The sequence below is a fragment of the Solanum lycopersicum genome, chromosome 7 (assembly GCF_036512215.1).
Source record: "Solanum lycopersicum chromosome 7, SLM_r2.1".
In the NCBI taxonomy this organism is placed as follows: domain Eukaryota; kingdom Viridiplantae; phylum Streptophyta; class Magnoliopsida; order Solanales; family Solanaceae; genus Solanum; species Solanum lycopersicum.
The window spans coordinates 27,482,575-27,489,726 of record NC_090806.1 but is presented as its reverse complement, the minus strand read 5'-3'; the positions used below and the strand labels follow the sequence as shown (position 1 = coordinate 27,489,726).

Below are 7,152 nucleotides of genomic sequence, written 5' to 3'. Positions count from 1 at the left end.
GGCCACAATTCGTAAGTGTGGCCTTTTCTATAAAATGCATGAGAACAATTTTAAAGTGTTGTCTTTTCTTTATCATGTATGACAACACTTTGAAGTGTAGTCCTTGCCCATGTGATTACCACAATATATAGTCCTAAGGCTACACTTTGAAGTGTGGTCATATCATTTTGGCCATATAATATATGCAATAATTTGTAAATAAAAATTTCCATTATTATTTTACAATAAATAATCTCAAGAATTAAATTAGCTCATAAGTAATTCAAAGACATAGATTTGCAATAAACCTCAAAACATTCGTCTTGTGTACTTACACATACCTATACAACAATATTAAGAATGCGTGTGCAAAATTGTTCAAAAAGTAATATTACAATAGTTCATAAACGCTTCATAATCCACTTCACTGAGATCAAATTTACTTGTATCAAGCCTTCAAATTTGATCACCACTATTTCCCTATACATTTAGAATTTACGACAAAATGATTGTAATAAAAGTAGATGTTAAAGATGAGTAAAATGCTAATTGAGTTGATTTGAAAAGACACCAAAAGTAGATGTTTAGCTATAATATGAATTCTAGATGTTAAAGATAAGTATGGAACCTTAATAAAACAAAAAACATACATCCTAAATTTTTAACTTAATTTCAGAACTTCCAGATTTATTTCCAAATTCCATATTTCGAAATTTTCAGATTTCAGATTTCAAAATTTCCAGATTCCAGATTTCTTGATTTCCAGATTCCAGATTTCTTGATTTCCAGATTTCAAATTTCTTGGTTTTTAAATTCCCGATTTCAAGATTCCAAGTATGTACGATGTTTTAAGGTCTGCAGTTCATATCTGAGTAATGCTTGTATTATTTCAGGCCTGCAGTTCATGATACTTATATTATTCATGAACTTAATCAGTGTCACGACCCAACCTGATGGGCCGTGACTAGTGCCCGTTTTGGATACCCACATACAAACTTGCTAAGTATAACCAACTGAAACTAAGACAATATGGAATTTAATCAAATCAAGCCAACCACAATGTCATATATATATAAAGAGGACCTGTCTCATTAGGAGTCATAACCATTCAATCGTAACAACATACGCGAGCCGACAAGGCCGCTACTATCCAAAGCATAATAAGATACGTAAGCCGACAAGGCTGCCACTACACAATACACAATGATGTATGCAGCTTACAAGGCTGCCCCTGTACAAGTGGACATCTCAACCAAACCATGTCCAGACCATTATCCAAAACATATATATACAACCCACATAATGTCTACAGACCTCTAAGAGTACAGTAGTGAAACTCGACTAGACAGGGCCCCGCCATACCCATAGACGAGCAAAAGACTACACAAAAGTTATGTACCAAAATGACTAGGCTCCGAAACACTGGAGCTCTCCTAATCAGTAGAGTAGATATCCTAGGCGGGAGGATCACCGAACTGTGCGTCTACACCTGCATGCATGAAACGCAGCCCCCGAGGGGGGTCAGTACGAACAATGCACTGAGTATGTAAAGCATAAGGTAAAGATGACAGGATACCAATAAGGCAAGTCGAAACAAATATCTCTACACATATGCCCTTTTGAGTGAAAATCATGCATATCTTTAACATATAAGGTGCCCAGCTTCCCTAGTAAGGGGCTCAGAAAAATAATCATCACGTCATCTCCGTCATCATCATCATCATAACCATCCTCATCACCAATCATATATATAATATACATACCCGGCCCTCTAGTGAGGGACTCGGTTACATATGCAAGAAACTCCGCACGAACATTACCCGGCCCGGGACTCGGTGATATGATAAATGACTCTATGCACGAGCAAAACATTATGAGCAACCATATGCAATTAAAATCATTTCTTATAACTCAATAGAACAATCAATGTGAACCAGCAAGGAGTATTACCAAAGATTAATGTTTCATCAAGATTATGAACCTTTAATACCATATGGAAACGTAAAATCTCAATGACTTTAAGAAGCACTACCATAGATATGAGAAAGCATCATAGCCTTAGACATAGCCGCTATATAGAGGAATAATTATGGAAGCAAGAATATACGTCACGTAGACGCTCTAGAGGTAAGTATCAAACCTGTCCGTTATTCACTTATTTTTAAAAGTTATGCCAAGCAAAGAAAAAAGGGACAGCGTTACATACCGTATAGTCGATCCGCACGTCCAAAATTTACTGCTCAAGCTATTAATATATAGCAAGCAACAATCATGCCGCAATTAGATAAACGTCGCACTTTACTATCTTGTAAGCTAGCTCATAATCTAAAGAAAATACGGCAGCACTTCCCCTATTTTCCTTACTTTGTCCCAATCCGAGAACAACCCAAATTATCCATAGCAATACAAATAACACATATAACCCAACGAATCATATTAAACATCCCCCTCCCCAAAACAATTCCATCTCGGCAACCATAGCAGCGAAGCAACGACACACCGAGCGATAACTCGTATTATAATTCGCAACACACCTAACTTATCGTATTCATACTTTGGAGTATATAATCATAATCACATTTAACATATACATAATGCCAAAACAGAACTTTCTCGTAGTTAGCTTTAATCAAAACAGCCCAAGCACCAACACGACACCACTAATAATCCGATTATGGTTTCCGTTCATACTTAGCATATTCAATAACTAAACACAAGCTTCCTAAGCTAATGGTCACTCCCCCCTTCTAATATTAATGGGTAATTAACAAGGTATTCTAAAGAATTAACAAACCAAGCAAGGAGATTACTAACCAAATTATTTGCAGCTGCTGGCCAAGAGTTGCAGGGTTGGTTTCTCCATTTCCATGGCTGCCTAAGCCAAGTGGTGAAGAAGAAGATGATATGAAACAATGCATTTCACCACATTATTTAGTATTGAGTGGATTTCTCTACCTCATTTATAATATTAAGAGGAGGCAGCCCCCCTCTACACGTGTCCACTAAGGTCAGCTTCATATCTGATCCTTTTTTTAATTTTTGCCTTGAGTGGTGGGCCCACTTGATTAAATTATTCCTAATTAGCCACCAATTAAGAGTGGTGGGGCCCATTAGATTAAATGAATTCTAATCAGCCACTAATTAATCCCTCACTTAATGTTAATTGCACTTACATTAGCCAACTCATACTTAATATCACATTTGGAATTAACATCCTTGCCAAATATTTCTTTAATCACTTGGAACTTAAAATAAAATCTTGTTCCCCAGACCTACGTCTACTAGATCATGATGCACACTACATATATAAAAATACGAGGCATAACACTCTTGCCGGCAGTTCATGATACTTTTGTTACTCATGAACTTACTCTAGTCTACAGAACACAAAACAGAACAAATTGAAAGAAGAGGTTTCAGTTCTAGTCCTTGATATAGAATGCCAAGTTGAATTTAAATTCAAGGTTTGAAAATTTTATATTGCCAAATGAAATCTACAGTCACAACTTATATCACATGACACAAAGTAAGAATCTTGGCAGGCAATATGTCTTAACCTTCAATTAAGGTATCAGGAGAAAGGGCTAAAGACAACTTGACAGAAAAGTCTTTTCCCTTTGTGATACCCAATATAGAATGGATCAAATATAATTTTGTAAGGTTGTTACTTTTATTTGATCATTCTGTCTATGGAGCTAAATCACAGTAACCAAACAGGGATTTAGGAAATTGGTAAACTTCAGCCCACTCAACACAATAATCCTAGTGTACAGCCAGTAGGCAAACCTCCAAATAATAACACTCCTACCGAAAACAAGGCAGGCAATGTCTGCATGAGACAGCGCGTTACAACACTAAGTTGTTGGCGTTGTCACATAAGGTGGTGTGATTGATGGTCTACATGACATTAATCCTTCACCCGACACATTGCATATTCCCTTTGCCCGAGCCACATCTATATTAACACTACTTAACATTATGGAAAACAAAGCCAATGTCACAAATATTTTGGCAAAGTTAAAATGCTCCATTTCTTTCTTTGTTTCAATATGTGTGTATGAAAGTGAATGAAATAAAGGGTTTATATAGTTATAATAACATACGTAGGAATTTAATAGGTGTTGTGTGATTGGTTATGGGTGTGGATAGTGTATCAATTGGAAATCCGTTAAAGTTTATTGGATTGGTTAAGGCTCTCTATATACTTCACAAATAGCACATATTTTTGTTCAACAACATTTTAAGTGTTTCTGAAGATATAAAATAGAAAAAGACACCATTGATAAAAAAAATTTGACAAGGCATTTTGCTAAAAATATCTAAAATATCACTACCGTTCGTTGACTGCCAGTTTGAGCCACAACTACACAAACAATTCTGCGACCAATTCTACTATTTCTACTCATAAAAACTATAATGATCTTGTTGTGCAATAAAAAAAACAATAGCCACCAAGAACAACTAGAAAAAGTTGAGTAAAATAAAGTTGAGACGTTCCAGCGCAGAAATTTAAAACATACCTTTTGTACTACAATCAATATGAAATTCCTCGTTAACTGCATCCTTTCCTATTTCTACTTCATCCTGAATACCATCCAATCCATTATTGTGTATATGAATAGAAGGAGTAGGTGTATACTTGACATCAGCAACTGTGTGGTTGATTTGTTTTCTTTCATCGCCTATTCCGATAGCTTTTTGTTTCTTGAACTTATATAGACTAGTAGGTAGTATGACTGCCTTCTTCTTTATGTGTTTCCTTGTTGGTAGATGATGATCAATATTGCAGAAACTATTCAACACTAGTGGCTGGTAAGATAAACTTCCTCTTCACCTGTTTAAAGTTTAATAGATCTTGAATTTCATGTTGTTCTTATCCATTACGTAGTATTGTTCCAGTAACATGTACAGACGAAGTAACATTTTCATTAGACGACATTTGGAACCTGAATTTGGGCATGGGCAATTTAGAACCTTTCTCTTGAATGGACTCTCAAGATTGAAATGACCTTGGATTGTTTAGTCCTTTCCCTATAATCATATTTGCGGTTCTATGTTCTTACTTTTTATGGAATGAAATTCTCAGATTTCTTTCTTTTAAGCGCTAATGGTAGGTGCTCTTACTTAGCTTTATAATTGCGTTCGTTTGCAACATTTTCTCTCTAAATCTCAAATTTATTGACCAATTCAACACTTGAGCAGTATTTCATATCAGCATCCATATTCTTCAATGGAATTTGAGCCTTGTTAGGATTTGAACCCTTTTTCGTTCATATTGCTGATTGATTCATTCTTCTTGCTTTTCCCTTTTATTAAGTAGACCTACAAAATATTAATCATAAAAACGAATTGGCCACAAACATCATAGTAGTAGATTAAAAATATTAAAGAGTATTCTATTTCAAATACAAACATAGTGGTAGATGAAATCCTGGCAGTCATACTTCCCTTGTACAGAATTGTTTTCATACTTTCCTTCTATATGTCATGCTTTTCATCCTACACCTTACAAAGTTTGATAATTCCTTACCTCACTCATTCATATATTCATTCAAAAACAAGAAGCTATACATAAGGATACGTCATCAATTCTAATAATTGTTGCACTGTCTTTGTCAATAAAGTTAAAAACCTAGCTTCTTTTGATAGGACTTCTCATAATGCACCAGTTTTCCTAAGTAAAAAAATGAATTTTCTTGTTTCAAGGGAAAATTAACCAAGGACTGCAAAAATATTTCTCTACTTATGTCTCTATGTGAAATTTTATTTTTTCCATATAGTCGTAAAATAGTTCTTAAGTTATTAGAGGCTGCAGTAAAGATTAAAAATGTTATAGGCAAGGTTGTTGCCATAGACAAGAAAGCCAATTCAGTGTTTTAGGCAATTGGATACTTTCAATAAGGCAATTGGTTCAATTTATAGTAAATGATACCTTTTGCATCTCTTAGTAAGTTGCAGTGTATCCTTCAGATATAGATAAGCCAACAAGGTTCTGAAATGGAAGAATACTTTTATCATTCCTATGAACTCTAGTGAACTGACAGGAAAGGTTGTGTTATTATTTGCAGACTGCATCTTAACTATCTGACAATTAGTTTTGTTCAAATTATGTCGAAGTTCAAATTGATTGTAAATATTTTTCCATTTCTAAGACTTCTCGTTTTGTTTAAATCTCTTCATTGGGCCTCCTCTTTAACATTTTTCTCTAAAATATGCTAGAGATAAAGATCTGAAAGGAAATAAGTAGACCTTTAATTTACCAAAAGATCCTTTTCTATTTCTCCCCCTCTAGTTGTTATTATGTTTGCGCCTCGAAAAGACTGGTTTATTAAGCTTTATCAAGAGAGAGATTTTCACGCTATGTGAGGTTGATATGCAAATTTTCGTTTAGTGAATCAATTTGAATGAAATTGAGTGTTTTTTTTTGTAAATATCAAGCTCTGTGAGGTCAATAATTGTTGTAGTCTTAAGTTAAGCTAATTTTTTCTTTTTCATCTGTTATATATATTCTTAGGTGCTTGTGATGTTGTTCGATTTTGTTGTATATAATGGAGGTGATTTGATCTTCTATGTGTACCTTGTGTAATCGTCAAACATATTGTCACAACATATGCCCATACATATAGATGATGGTTGGTTGGTAAACTTGCCATAAATATTGAAGAAGATGAGTGTATGTCCTTATTATGTTTCTTCTCTATAGCTTGTTGAAGATTAATATCCTGCAAATGGTGTGCATTCTAGACTCTTTCATTTGTTCTGCTCTTCATTTTTTCTTAGTTGATGTGAATTTCTATTTTAAAATGTGGATGGGAGTTCTTGTGCTTTACATCTTGTATGAATCCATGTACTTTCATATGTAGTTCATAGTAGCAGTTTACATGCAAGGGCTTATTGTTGCTTCAATACTGAATATCTAGGAATTAGTAACTTGTTTATGATGAGTGACTTGGTTTAACTAAAAGCATTCTAGGTTATCATTGAGGAACAAAAAGTTGGTACGCAGGAGAAAGGAAAATATTTGACATAGAATATTTGATGTCATACCAAGTCTTATTGTAGTAATCTGCTCTAGCAACTACTTTATTGAGTTATTTTAAAAATAGTTTTGACCATTTTCTATGTAGATTTAAGTTTTATTATATTTTGCTGAGAGATGTTATATGGTAAGTT

General features: G+C 34.3%; 1 long non-coding RNA gene across 1 annotated transcript; it reads right to left on the bottom strand.

Moving 5' to 3' along the window:
- Positions 1–1,014: 1,014 nt before the first annotated feature.
- On the bottom strand, positions 1,015–2,908 carry LOC138337588 (uncharacterized). The gene is made up of 2 exons (XR_011210882.1): positions 2,794–2,908; positions 1,015–1,468 (listed from the first exon to the last, which is right to left on the bottom strand). It is a non-coding gene; the product is annotated as an uncharacterized lncRNA (long non-coding RNA).
- Between the last annotated feature and the right edge of the window lie 4,244 nt (positions 2,909–7,152).